At 41.5% G+C, this 14,069-nt stretch overlaps 3 long non-coding RNA genes across 4 annotated transcripts; 2 read left to right on the top strand and 1 right to left on the bottom strand.

The window, feature by feature from the left end:
• Positions 1 to 811: 811 nt before the first annotated feature.
• On the top strand, positions 812 to 4,879 carry LOC148640990 (uncharacterized). Of its 2 annotated transcripts, none has more exons than XR_015930238.1 (7): positions 812 to 987; positions 1,169 to 1,240; positions 1,553 to 1,745; positions 3,011 to 3,077; positions 3,187 to 3,247; positions 4,119 to 4,232; positions 4,748 to 4,879. It is a non-coding gene; the product is annotated as an uncharacterized LOC148640990 (long non-coding RNA). The 2 variants fall into 2 exon arrangements; XR_015930239.1 differs by having other exon boundaries at positions 813 to 987; positions 1,553 to 1,718.
• A 649-nt stretch (positions 4,880 to 5,528) lies between these two features.
• On the bottom strand, positions 5,529 to 8,919 carry LOC148640989 (uncharacterized). The gene is made up of 3 exons (XR_015930319.1): positions 8,255 to 8,919; positions 7,569 to 7,653; positions 5,529 to 5,619 (listed from the first exon to the last, which is right to left on the bottom strand). It is a non-coding gene; the product is annotated as an uncharacterized LOC148640989 (long non-coding RNA).
• Positions 8,920 to 9,693: 774 nt separating this feature from the next.
• On the top strand, positions 9,694 to 10,779 carry LOC148640988 (uncharacterized). Its single transcript, XR_015930284.1, has 4 exons — positions 9,694 to 9,782; positions 10,190 to 10,288; positions 10,400 to 10,599; positions 10,693 to 10,779. It is a non-coding gene; the product is annotated as an uncharacterized LOC148640988 (long non-coding RNA).
• Positions 10,780 to 14,069: the final 3,290 nt, after the last annotated feature.

Raw genomic sequence — 14,069 nt, 5'->3', positions numbered from 1 at the left:
TAGGCTTTTTAATTGTGTAAAAAATTGTTTAATTGGAAGCAATCCAACTGGCATTATGAGTGGAAATATTTTGCTAAAAGACTAAGAATATAGAATGCAACTTTATGAATGCAGCAGTTACCCCCGAATAAGACTGCATATAGCATCACGCTGAAAGAGTGCGATTTACTTTTTACTATATGAGAACATGATGAAACTTATAATGTTTTAAACGTTTTAATTTTTTCCTCAGAATAACATTTTTTCTTGATCTGGGGTCCGCTTAAAGCCACCCAGTTTCATAAGGCATTATATTAACAGTGATTCCACTGTTTCTATTTTTTTATTTAATAACTGTTCGCGTGTAGCTCAAATAAGATCAAATTCAGGCCGTGTTCACCGGCCAGGTGGCGTAGCGGGCAAAGTCAGTGTTGCAGCTATTGAAAACCAGCCTCTAAGCCCTGTGGCTTAGAGTAGCCTAGAGCCCCCCCGGCACCTCTTCGCTCAGAGCGGGTTCGAATCCAACCCGGGTACGGTCCGATCACGCTCCACCGGCGAAGTGCGTTTTCCAGCAGCCGGGTCTGCACCGGGCCGGTATTTTTAGGGGGGTGGCCATTCTAGGTCACACCCCTAAGAATGGGGAACATTGCACGGGATTAAAGTACTAAAAGGGGTTTACAAAAAGGGGACGAATGACGTAATTGCAGAAATTAGGGGCGTTTTACGTCACTGCCACCTGACATAAATTCCCCACGAGCGCGGCTCTCTCCCCCTTCACGCGTGGGTCAGATTCAAGATGGCAGCGCCGGCGGTTTGCGAGGTAGTGTTTCTCTTTTTAAACAGTTTAAAATGTTATCTTTCTACCCCAAACGGGCTACAATGTAATGTTTGAGGTTTCATTCAGGTACGAGATTTTTCAGCAAGTTGCCCTTTTATTGAATGAACAGTGTATTTCTGCGCTGTTTGAACGGGGGCGAACGCCTGGAGTCTGGGACGGAGTTACTGCAGGTGTGTGAGTGAATTCCCAGCGTGTGTTTGGTGGTGGTACGATTTTAAGGAAAATGAAATGGTTTAGATAATCTCCGTATTAAACGCTATTAAATATACTTTAACGGTAGTGGATGAAAATAAAGGCGAATATCTTTTAAGTTGCAAATAGTTTGAAGCTGTTTAATGTTTTCTTTTCCAGGTTTTATTGTTGTTTCCACTCCGTGTACGAATAATACAAACAAAACGGCTTCGCTACATAAGAAGACCAAGAGTAAGTAATGTCCGGAAGTGTGTGCTTTTTATGTGCCACCCTTATTTAACTTTTTGTTTTTTTCGGCTCTGAATCCTGTGCAAATCGAGACATGGTGTTTTTTTTCTGGACATAAACCCTGATTTTGGTAGTCTTTCGTAAATAGAACTGTAAATATATTGAGCCTCAATGGAAACTTTACTTTAATTGTTACTTTGCTGCAGATGGTTATTAGGAAAACGACGATCTGTGTAGCAGATGAACTAACATTTTATTAAAGGCACCAGAAAAAAAAGTTGTTTCATTTTGCTCTTCAATGTTTCTCATCAACAGGGGGTCTCCTTTGAAAGGCACATGCTAGTGTCGTGTGTGGACACACATTCCAAGCTGCACATCTGCAGTGCCTGTTTTGCAGCGTGGTGTGGTCACTGTCTGGAGGGATTCGGTTCTCTCTCCCAGATCCCGGACAAACACGTGCCTGTTCGCTGGTCGCTGAAATGTACGTGTCCAGCAGAGCTTTTGTCTGGTGAGTAGGGCCTTCATGGCTTTGACTGTCTGGTTCTCATCCTGCACGTCAGCTGGGTTTACAAGAGCAGCAGGAAAACATGCACTGTCCTGCTGGCATGTTGTCACTTCAGGATGAGTCTGCATGAAGGCCAGGAAGTGAGGACCCAGGACATGGGCATGTAGCACCGTGCAGCCAGGGTGCCATCAAGCAGTACAAGAGGAGTTTGATAGCAGCTAGACTGTCACACGTGGACTTCATGTGGCTGTAATATATTGGCAGATTAGAAATTCCTTAAGAGCACAAGACAATGAGCAACAGGAAAGGATTTGAAACCAATTTCTATAGGTTAACCATGTTGAATATTAATGTCCATTTTTATTGGCATCATTTTGCAGAACTTCTGTCTCCCATACAGTGGCTGGAACTGTGACCTCAAGAAGTTGGAACGAAATAATGATGATTTTTTTTTTTACTTGTTAAACATTGTTTGTATGAATGTGTCCACTCCATACAGAAGTTATACAAATAAAGGTTTTGCTTCCTGGGGAAATCCTCTTTTTTGCCACATGTTTATTCTTATTGTTTATGTCCGAATCCAGTGTAGATCGAGCTTTTTGGTTCGATCTAGGTTTTGGTTTTCAGTAAACCCCGAATTTTCTACTCTAGCACCACTTGTAAAGAGAAACTAGCCTCTTTTCAGTAATGTTTGTACTAATATTTGCTCTATGCATGGAAATAATACAAACAGAATGGTTTTGCTTCCTGAGAATACTCCCTAGGGTATCAGTGATTTGGAAAGTCTGTGCACATTTTTTGTGCCACAATTGTTTAATTATTTTTTTTTTCCAATCTGAATCCAGCATTGATCGAGGAGTGGTCTTTTTCATCGCATCTGTGGATGTTTTGTTTTTCAATAATCCCCAAATATGCTACTCTAGCATGATTTGTGAGAAACTACATTATATTTACAGCATGGCAAAAAAAAGAGAATTGTAACTTGACTGAGCATCAAAAGAAACATCAGTCACTTTGCTGCAGGTAGCGATCAGGAAAGTGACAATCCGTGTAGCAGGTGCACTGACATTTTATTTAACACATCTCATATATGTCGGTTTGGTTTGCCGATTAATGTTTCTCATCAGCAGGGGGGTCTCCTGTGAATGGTGTGTGCTAGTGTCATGTGTGGTAACACAGTACGAGCTGCACATCTGCAGTGCCTGCCGAACTCAAGGTTGCAGTCACCGTCTTAAAGGACTTCTTATAGTTTATTTTCTTTCTCCTAGGTCCTGGGCCAGCATGTGCCTGTTTGCTGCTCACTGAAACCTACATGTTCAATGTGTCCTAAGTCTGGTGAGTAGGGCCTTTGACTGTCACTTTCTCATCTCAGAGTTATGAATTTAATATAGAGGACATATGGGTTCATTAGTGCTTTTGTTTTCTTTATCTTCATCTTCACTAGGCTTGATATTCAGCAGAACATATCGCCTCCTCATGACCTGACCAGTACTCTTCTTGAGCAGGTGAGTTAGGGCTCATGCGACAGTCACTCTAGTCATGAATGATCAGGTTATATTAAATAATTTATTCAGTATGGTTAGTCATTATCAAGCGTGGATAGTGTTTCTTTTTTGTACAAAATATAATGAACACTGATGTGAAGATTGTGAACTGTATTCTATTAATGAGTGGCACTCCAGGTGTAAAGGGACTTCAGGCCAGCCACAGTAGTGCAAAGTGAAGTGCAGATGTGTTTAGGCCCATCCATGTTATTACCACTTCATCCAATTCAGGGTCGAGGTAGAGCTGCTGGACTCTGTATCTGCAAGAAATAGGCTCAAGGCAGGGTACACCCTGGACAGGACTCCAGTCCATCGCAGGGCACATTCACACTCACAGCCACATGTAGGGCATATTTCCCTAGAAGCCAGTTACCCTACCAGCATGCTTTTGGACTGTGGGAGGAACCCGGAGGGAACCCAGATGAGCACAGGGATAAGGTGCAAACTCCATGCCGATAGCACCCCGGGTCCGGGTCCGGGTGTGCACAGGCAGTGATGATTAAATATCCTCAATATTGCACTTGGCTGTAGCCACCTGAATTGGTCTGGACTCATCTTGCCATGAATCAGTGACTTGTCTGTGCACCATTGTTTCTCTTCTTACCTGCCAAATGCATCACTTTGTGACACTGCTTCATGACCATGTGAAATCATGTTGGTATCTTCAGGAGCAGCTCTTTATTGACACATTGTGAAGGAAGAACTGAAGAAAAGCATCATGTTTATTGACTGTAATGCAGAGCAGCAGTACACATGAACTGGGGACAACAGCTCTTGAAACGTTTTGTCAAAGATTTGCATTCTAAGTGGCATGTGTTGTCTTCTCCCTTAGACAAAGAGAGCCAGTACTTGGTGAACACGACTGCTGCAAGTCCGGTTATAGTTTTGCCACGACCTGCCTGTTGCTGAAGCCTCGCTCCAGCGGGATTTGCTGTTTCCACAGCCGGTAAGTGTTGTCATTGTGCTCTTGTCTTGATGTAAATTGTATAGGTATGGGACAAAAAAATGGAAACTCACATAAAAGGTTACTTAAGCTGTGGCAATAACCCCATTGCTCCCACCTCCAGTGTGTTGAGTGGAGCTTTGCCACATGGTCTGGATGCCTCAGATTCTAGATTGTGATTTAGGTTGCTAACCTTGCTGCTTGAGCAGAACAGCATCAAACTGAAATCTGCATCTCCTTTTATTTTCCTTCTGCCTTCAGACCAGTGGCAGAGCTAGCTGTGCACTCCTTTCTCTTGAAACCATTATACTTTGAGATGATGCTTGACTGATTACCTGCTGTCTGGTGCCATGCAAACCACATTCTGTTTGCATGTATTGATTGAATTTGCCTTAACATTCACTGGTGTCAGCTGAGTGTAATTTATTTGCAGTGGCATTTTACATTTAGAGCACTATTGTGTTTTAAACTTTGCATCGACTGGAGCAATGTTAACATGCTTATTCTTTCTCATCTAGGACACTGATGGCTGCTTTGAAGTCTGGCTTTGCTGCTGAAACCTCATTCCACAGAAGTCCTAGTGATGGTTCTGCACCTGTTGCTTTGTATTTTCCTTTTGCACTGTGGTCAATAAACTGCATTTTGCTCTATTTGTTGCCTCTTCATTGTTTGCAGGCTTTGCTGCTCTTTGTGCAGAGAAGGAACCAAGGGAGGAAAGGTTGGGTGGGGCTTAGGCACAGCTCCTCCCAACACAACCATAATTTTGGAGAAAATCTCAAAATAGACAAAAGTTGGGCTGGTTTCTGGGGGAAGAGGGGCAGGGTTTTGAGGGGGGTAAGGTATGGCTCCTCCCCAAACAGGGAGATAGCCAAAATTTGGGCCCATTTCAGGGGGACACAAGTGGGGTTTTGGGGGGGGAGGGAGGAGGGCTGGCTCCTCCCCAAACAGGGAGATAGCCAAAATTTGGGCCCATTTCAGGGGGACACAAGTGGGGTTATGGGGGGGAGGGAGGAGGGCTGGCTCCTCCCTAAACAGGGAGATAGCCAAAATTTGAGCCCGTTCCTGGGGGTAGCTAAAGAAGAGGCAGGCTCCCCTGCTGGGAAAAAAAAAAAATCCCCAAAACCTATCTCCCTCAACACAATGGACAGGTCGGGCGGGCCTATTCCTAACCTCAGCCCCTCCCCTGCTGGGAAAAAAAAATCCCCAAAACCTATCTCCCTCAACACAGTGGACAGGTCGAGCGGGCCTATTCCTAGACCCAGAGGTGGCCACAGAAATAAGGAATGCCTAACACCAAAGGGAAGCCAAGCACTTTTCTTTATTAAAACGCCAAAGATGGACTCGGGTGTGCTCCCCCTGGCAACAAGGCTCCTCGAGTCTTTGGCACCGTCTGAAATGAGACAGGAAAAAAACTAACATTAGTGACACCTGATAAAGACAAAGTGTGAAAAACACCTGTTGACTAAAGAGGGGAGAAGACTAATAACCTTAAACTGGCTAGTCAAATTATTTTGCTTACTTGTCAAAAAAGCCCCATTCATTACTGGCACAATTTAAAACTTGAGCAAGCTAGAAGATTACTAAATAACACATCTTGGATATGCATTTCCAACAAAATACATTTTGCATCACAGGTAAAACTCTGGGCAAGCACAAAGCTATTTTCCTAAGACACTTAAAATGAGTCTGTAGTCCTCAACTGTTAACAAGCAGGCTGTTTAGAAATACACATAAAAACTAGGCAAGAAATGTGCCACCAAGAGCACTTCGTCATGAAGACTGGGAACCATCTTGTGTTAAAACAATGTGGCAGTTTTTGTTTTTTAAGTTTTGGGTGGTCAAACAGCGACCTCACCTAAATGTTCAGGTAATTCCCAGCCATCACGAGTCTAAACTGCACAATCAATACAATAATAAGCTCAGTGCAAAAAAAAAAAACAGCACCACACTTCTATACGAAAACTCCCTATTTGCATACAACACATATGACATGAGAAACAGCAGTACTGGGGGACATCCATGCAGATTCTGCTAGTCAGAAGTGACTAGGACAGCCTATTTGAACAAAAACGCACTCTCACTTCAGATAAGAATCCATCACTACACAGTCTATCGCCCACCAACCCCACAAAGCAAAATACCCACAACCCCACCTCTGGGGCCACCTCTACTAACAACCCTGACAGTCCACAGCTTCTGAAGAGACCTTCCTTGATCCATATAAGCAAGCTCCTGACATAATTCCGAATTGCTTACTTTCTTGTAGTCTTGTGAATGACTCTTCATTTGCTTACTCTTACTTAGTATTCACGGAAGCAACTTTTAACAAATCGTTTTTTTCTCCTGTATCATTCTATTAAGCTCAATACATTCACGGCACTGGGCCATTTCAGCCAGTGCTTCAGATACTGCATGCTGAGCTCACAATGTGCACATAGTTGCACAATACATTCCTGCACATCTGTGTGGTAGAATCCAGAAAACACACATCACAAGCACTGCACAGCTGATTTTAATCAGACTGGAAGAATTATCTTGCATAACCCTTTAACAATTTACGCTGCAATGTTAAGTGTAAGGTATTCAAATACAAACCGTAGTACTGTCAGCACTACAAAGTCTGGCTGCATTTGGCCTGTGATTCAATTTTGAAGAACTGGAACAGTAATTGAAGAATTTGGTTTTCAAAATCTCAGTAGAAATCAGGATAGGGTTGACAAAGCGAGGCTGGGTTGCTAGTGTGTAGCAAAACATATCCCTGGGAGCCAGATTTTCTCGAATATCAATTGGTCAGATGAGTTCATTTTTTTTTTGTCTTGGAAAGTGATGAGAGTGGTAACAGCCAGCAGAAATATTTTAAAAAGAAAACCTTGGCATCAAGCACTATAGAAACACCTGGCATACTAAAGAAAACATTGGGATTATAAGGCATTTTAAGGTGACATAAAGCAATAGGAGAATCTGAATGAGTTCAATAATGTAATGTATAGTTTTGTGCAGCAATCTTATTCACACAAGAAAAAAAATGTTTCACCTAGACTACGTGGGTTGCTGTTGGAGACACTGCATTTGGATCAAGAAAGCATCTCTTAGATCTAGCAAATCTGACCAGGTTCAACACGGAAATCCCTCAGACACGTGTGAACGATACAGCGGGGTGACAGCTGTCACAGAGGCCTCTCTCTTTCGCCACACAAACTGAAGAATCAGTCTGGCAAGAGCTTTGGGATTCTACAGGAGCTACAGGCTTCTTTTTCGACAGAACCAAACCGAGAACTTCCAGCCCAGGAAGACTATACCGACATTATTCCACACACTTACAGCAAAAAACTGTCTTACCTGGCTTAGAAGGTCCTGGGAAACACTTTGCTTCTCTTCGTGGTGAATCAAGCTTCAGGGGTGGGCTGCTCAACACTTTCTGCACCTTGAGAGGCAAAAGTAAACAGGGAAAATGAAGCCAATGACCTCCATGTCATATCTGCTTGTTCCCAAGCTGAATTAATGCTCAAGTCCTCATGCCCTCACCCAAGGAAACATTGTTTCTTCGTAAACAAATGAAAACTTAAACACATTACAGTGAAAGCAATAAACACGTGGCTACAAAAGCACTTTCCGCGTCTGTTTCTTTTCATCTATTTCCCATAAATAATGCATCAATAATTTTAAATAGGTTTTAGGGCTACTGTTATTTCTACTAACAAATCCACAAAACGTATGCCTTGCAAATGTTGGTAACATGTTGAAACAATTATGATATACGACCTCCAAAAATACGATCTACATTAGTTAATGCTTACTTACACATTTGATTTAAAATAATACAGCACTCCATGAACGTGTACCGCACTAAACCAGTCGCAAAACCAATAATTTTGCTCAATTAAATGTGCTGACGAAAACAAGAGAATTGTCCCAAGATTTGAAAACGAAATAAGATCTTAACAAAACAGGCAGTTCAAAAATAGATTCACCGAGTCATCAAGTAATTTTGAATAAACTAATAAATATAACAAAAAAAGACTTACCCCGAAGACAAAAAACGGGTCTTTTCTCCATAATATCCGATGTTGAAAACGCCACCGAAAACAAAGCTATGCAAGATTTAGATTTAAAAAACCCATCAGAACCCCAAAATGAATTTCCATTTGACAGCAATGAGAATAAAACGCATAAATGAAAAATGTTTGATTTGCAGAAACTCGGGCCTACTCCAACCCTACGAATTTGGAACAACGGCCATCTTACGCTCCACTAGCCGGCTTGAATGACCGCTCACGCCGCCACGAGTAAATGGCGAGAACTGCGGCTAAAAACCAATTCCACAGTTCTGCGTGCAGCAACACCAAACCAATTTGGAAACATTGTACCGTGCAATGCCATATGCAGTGCGTAACTTTGAATTTTAATTGCATAGTGAGCCGAAATGTCGTTAAAACCCCGAAATATACATAGCGGTTATGAGAAAAACAAACTGTGAGATAAGAAAAGTTACTCTATGCCATGCAAATTAGACATGTCATGAATGAAAGGCTTTAATCCAGACAGAACGTTTATTAGGGTGCGTAATAATAAGAAAGCAGTGTGATTTGCTTGTCACAAACTGCAAACTCCAGTAGTGAACAGCAAAAGTTAAGAAAACGTTACAGTGCTTCAGACCATCAGATGCATAGTTTGCACAAATATTTGAAAAAAATAATCGCATTTTTTTACGAATAATGAGCCTGATTTACTCCCATTCCTTTGCACGGTGATCTACCATGTTACTTTTTAATGAAAGCTGCTATTTACTTAGATGATAAAGTGTTCTATATAAATTCTGTAAAAAACCTTTAGATTCATTTCTTGGGGGTCGTGCTTGTACAGTATATTCTTTGCCTGCAAGGAAACTAATGATTATTCCTGATTGAAAAACCAAATTTTACTGTGCATTGATCGTTTCAAGGTTTTTAATGTTATCTATCCAGCAGTCCGACTCAAACATATGCTTTTTATTCTAGCAGCATGTAGTCGTTTGAAAATCTGAGTCAAAGCAAGATAAAACTTTTGAAAAAGCTAGAGTTTACAATTTTACATGTATACACTGATACTGGTTGTATAAACACATTTGACAAAACTGAAACTACATGGCCCCAAATAAAGACTATGCCAGCTAAATTATAAGCACGATTCACGTGTTTACCACACAAATAACATTATAGATCAACTTTTTGCAAAACACTACACACCTCCTCTCATTAGGCACTGTCATCAGTGAAATCACACGTGGAAAGCACTGACATTCACAATAACGAGCTGCAGTCATCGATGAACAATACTCACTCCTCCAGGAGCAAACACTGAATCCTTAATTGCTTAATCACCAATCAGAAACCTAGCTTTACTATAAAAGGGTGGCTGGGGCTCTTTCCTTCTTTTTGGAACAGTGGCTGCATAGAATGCTGGGAGAGGGAGGCCTTTGCAGCTGTGATTGTCCATGAATTTTCTATGAGGAAAGCCAAATTTGAGCTGCTTTGCTGTGGCCTTGGGTATTCAGATATCCAGAAATGAACATGGGTAAGTTACTGTACAACTATCTTAGGAACATTTGAATTCTGTGCTGTAATTGTCCAACCTGCAGTACTGGGATTGTACAACCAGTATAGTGTTCTGCAGCCTCCTGTTATCCCTGATTGCTGCATACTGTAGAATACTGTGCATTATAGCAGAGCAAGAGGGACCATACCAATGTGTTACAGGACAGTCTTCCTGTACTGTGTTCCTTGAATACATTAGTACTGGAAAACTACCATGGCCTGCTGTAATCTCCTTTCCACCCCACCAACTTTTTTTGGTAGACCTGGGAGACCAGCAGCTAATGGTAGATTACTGCAGAGCGAGGAACATCATGGTTCTGACAAAGGATTCCATGTGGCTTTGAGCACGAAGTCAAATCACTCAGGACAGTGTCTGTCCTTGAGCAGACTCTCCCAACAAATGGACGGTGGATGAAACGCCTTTGTGTACCATTTGAAGGAACTGCTCAACTTGACAGAACTGTGATGCCAATACAGTATGTGCAAGTAAGTTTCCTGACCAACTGCTGTATACTATTAGTGTGATTTTCAGCATTAACTGGTGTTTTGCTCTACTTCAAATCCAACAATGTTAAATTTGATACCTCCATCTTTTAGGAAATGTTTGAGCTTGATGCAAGAGAAGACCCCAACATTGATGTTGGGCTCAACCGGACAAAGCAGAGTGGACAAGGAAGATGCCTCAGTGGCCAGTGAGCCATTGTGGAAGCTCCTGGCCAGAACAAGAGAAGTGTCTCACTGTGGACAGTCATCAGCCAGTGTGGGGTCCTCCACTGTCAAGATGCCCCAGGCAACGGGTAGGCCAGAGCAGCTCGTGTACATTTTAATCTGGCACAATGTCACTCTCCACTGTGCTGCTTCAGCCCACAACTGGTTTCTTGATACCCCAGAGAGGAACACTACGAGTGAGTAAATCGTCTTCAGCCCATGGAGGTCTGCAGCCCTAGATGAGACCTACGGTACCAGGGTCTATTCCCCGCTGCTGGACAAGGCAAGACCCAGCCTGTGATGAAAACCACTGGCCTAATCCTACTCATAGGCAGGATGCAGAGGCAGAATAAAACCCAAGTTATCACTATTTCTTACAGTAAAGACTTCCATGCAAGTGTTTTTCTGTACTATATGGTACCTGGGGCTACTTGTGCTGCTACTGTTTTTTGTTTTGTGGATGATGGTTCAAATTCCAAAACGACCATCTTTGTTTCCATGGCACAACTCGCACAGTAACAGTGTGACAACTGCAAGGCTTGCAAAGGTAAAGCTAATCTCATCTGTGTTTTTCAGTCCTCTCAGCCATGTTTTAGTATGTACTCTAGGGTCTTTAGTGGGGCTTGGGGGGAGGTTTAATTTAGATGATAGTACATTTCATTTTTGTTTTGAGACTTGGATAATTTGGGGTGGTTTGCACACTGTAAATAATTGTGAACTGTAAAACCTGCAAGGCTTTCTATAAGTACTAAAACAATTATTTGCTTCCCAATTTATCCACCTAGCTAACAGTGGCATTAAATTATACTGATGTTGTATAATCTAGTTTTTACTTCTGTAAACTGTACCATGGATGTATAGTGTTGCAGTGTGAGATCCTGTATTTAGTGGTAGTATTGCACTGGTGTGTGACATGCCTCTCACTGCAAAATGTCTTCTTGCAAATTTAAGTTTTAATTATGGTTTGTTTAAGTTCAATAACTACCTCTGCTTACTGCACATTGTAATGTCATTACTCTGCTTGTCTTGCTATGGTTAAAGATATGTCCAAAACACAATCTGTAACTTTCTTTTTTTACTTTTTTTAAATTAATGGAAAAACTAAGCATTGCCATTGTATATAATAGCTGTTATTAAAAAAAAAAACACCCTGAATTTGTTTGTAATCCCCAAAACAATGAATTTATTTACAATTGCTTATGGTTTTTAAAACAAGTGCTGTAAATTTGTATGAAATAGTTATAATTGTGAAAACAACCATACTGGATTTGTCAACATTTGTAATCCCTGAACCACCTGGTGTGTGTGTGTGTGTGTGTATATATATATATTTTTTTGCAACTGCTCTAGTTTAGGGAAAACAACATCCTCCCCTTGATAAGTAATCAAGTTTTTGCCAGTTACAGTGTTGCATATTACAGCACATAAGCATGAATGTGGACTATAGACCCAGAAGCAGTTTCCCTCCTTATTTAGAAAGAAATCATGAACTCTGATGCTTTGTAGGGAGGAATTCCTGATCACCACAGAGCCCTCACCTATAGACACGTAAGTAGAGAGGTATCCCTTGTTAATTATGGCTACTACTGATAATATCCAAACCCATTTAAAAATAGGAGTATTCAGGATATTTGTACTTTGAGGAAAAAGATCCTGCATTCACTTTGGACATTCTTTGTCCTCAAAATGGTGTTGAGGAACTGTACTAATCAAGTGTGGGACTGCCCCCAGCTGTGGATGGATCCTGAATACGCATGAAATGGCTTAACAGCCCCTAGGAGCATCCTTCACAAGAGCTGTAGATGCATCAGAGCTTGGTCCTGTAGCAAAAGTGGTGAAAAGGTATGGCATACAGCCAGTTATTCCATTTTTAATTTATTAATTAAGGGGGATATACAGAGTTTTTCCACTTTGCCATTAGCGTTTTGTGTCAGTCAATGACAAGAATGAAACCCATTATGAATCGATACCTTAACAAAATGAGTGAAGTCCAAGATGGGAGACTAGTTTTCATAGCCACTGGATAGTTTGAGAAGTTTCAGGGGATCTATTTTTTTTTTAAATTACATTAACTAATTTTAACACCTAGCAGCCAAGGTTTGAGAAGAAATGTTTAAAAAAGACATCTAACCTTCCATGCTCAGAAAGCTGTTGATTGCTGGTAAAGGTGGTAGAAACCCAGAGCCTGTCAGAAGCATGAGACACAAGGCATGTCTCTACCACAAAGCACACCTGTGGACAACATCCAGATACCAGTTACTCCAGACTAGGCAGGAGCAGCATAGACATAAACACTTGCACTAGAGCCACTTTTCCCAAAAGCCAATGAACCTACCAGAATGTGTTTTATTTTGGACTGTAGAAGGAAACTGGAGCAGCCAGAGGAAACCCACATGAACTTGGGGAGAACATTCAAACTCCACACAGTGAGCACCCCAGGTAGGGTGTAGTAACCATTCACAGTTTAGTCAGGATGGCAGAAAAGTGGGTTTCTGTATACTGTATCTGCCCTGTTCCTATGAGAGGTTTTGCTGTGCCACATTCTGTAGGTTTTTGAGTAGTCTTAGTGGTAATAAAATTCTAGAAACGGCTAAACCAAAGAAACTTTTTCATGTTCTAGAAGACGAGCCAGGCAGACTCTGGCTGTAGTGTTCAGCACCCCAATCGGTTACAGTATCTGAAGAATTCTTGATGTGAGAATTTCTTCAAAGCCTCACAAATGACCCTGCAGCACAGAATCATAGCACATCCCTCTTTGCCTGCATCTTAAATGCTGGCCACTGGGTCTCTATCGTGTTTTGGGGAAAATGCTGGTTAAATAGCAGTATTCAATGACAGCATTTTTATATGATTTATTTAAAAGCAATTATAAAAACAAAAAGGACTTACAAACACCATCTCAGTGCTATTTAAAATCAATGCAGCACAAAGCAGAAAATGTATCAAGATTCTTAAGCCATTGTCCTAGTAGGGGATGTAAAATGGTGCTGTTTATTTGTCACATCAGGGTATGTACTGCATAATGTGTGCAGGATTAGCTTTCACGTAGTGGGTACTGTATCTAGTGTAGATCAATTTACATTAATCAGAAGTGCACCCATGAAACAAATCACTAGGTTCAAAGCAGGAAAAGAGTCAGTGAGGTTAATGTATGTGGATTTAAGTGGTGGCCTAGCTGTGAAGTGCATGTAGTTGTGTGTGGGAGTGCTTCAGAGAGCAGGGGGACGGAGCATTCTGTCACATTGCAGACAGCAGCCCTGGGCCAGAACTCAGTCAGAGCCTCTTGCAGTGCTAAGCCGTGCTGCTCATTATTTGTAATTATTCTTGTCAATTACATATGTTTTGTAACATTAAGTGCAAACAGTCTTATGTAGTTACCCATTTCTTCAGTATTGGTGTATACTGTATATGTATAGATATACAGAGTATCTGGCATGACTACCTAAGGGAATTACGGCCTAGCTGAGTGGATGGGTCGCCCAAACTCCCCTCACTATTGTCATTGTGCCTGAAATTTGAACACGCCCTGAAACCCAGTGCAGCACAGGACGTATCACAT

The sequence above is a fragment of the Lepisosteus platostomus genome, chromosome 25, assembly GCF_059453375.1.
Source record: "Lepisosteus platostomus isolate fLepPlt1 chromosome 25, fLepPlt1.hap1, whole genome shotgun sequence".
Taxonomy (NCBI): Eukaryota; Metazoa; Chordata; class Actinopteri; order Semionotiformes; family Lepisosteidae; genus Lepisosteus; species Lepisosteus platostomus.
This window is presented reverse-complemented; position numbering and strand designations above follow the sequence as displayed.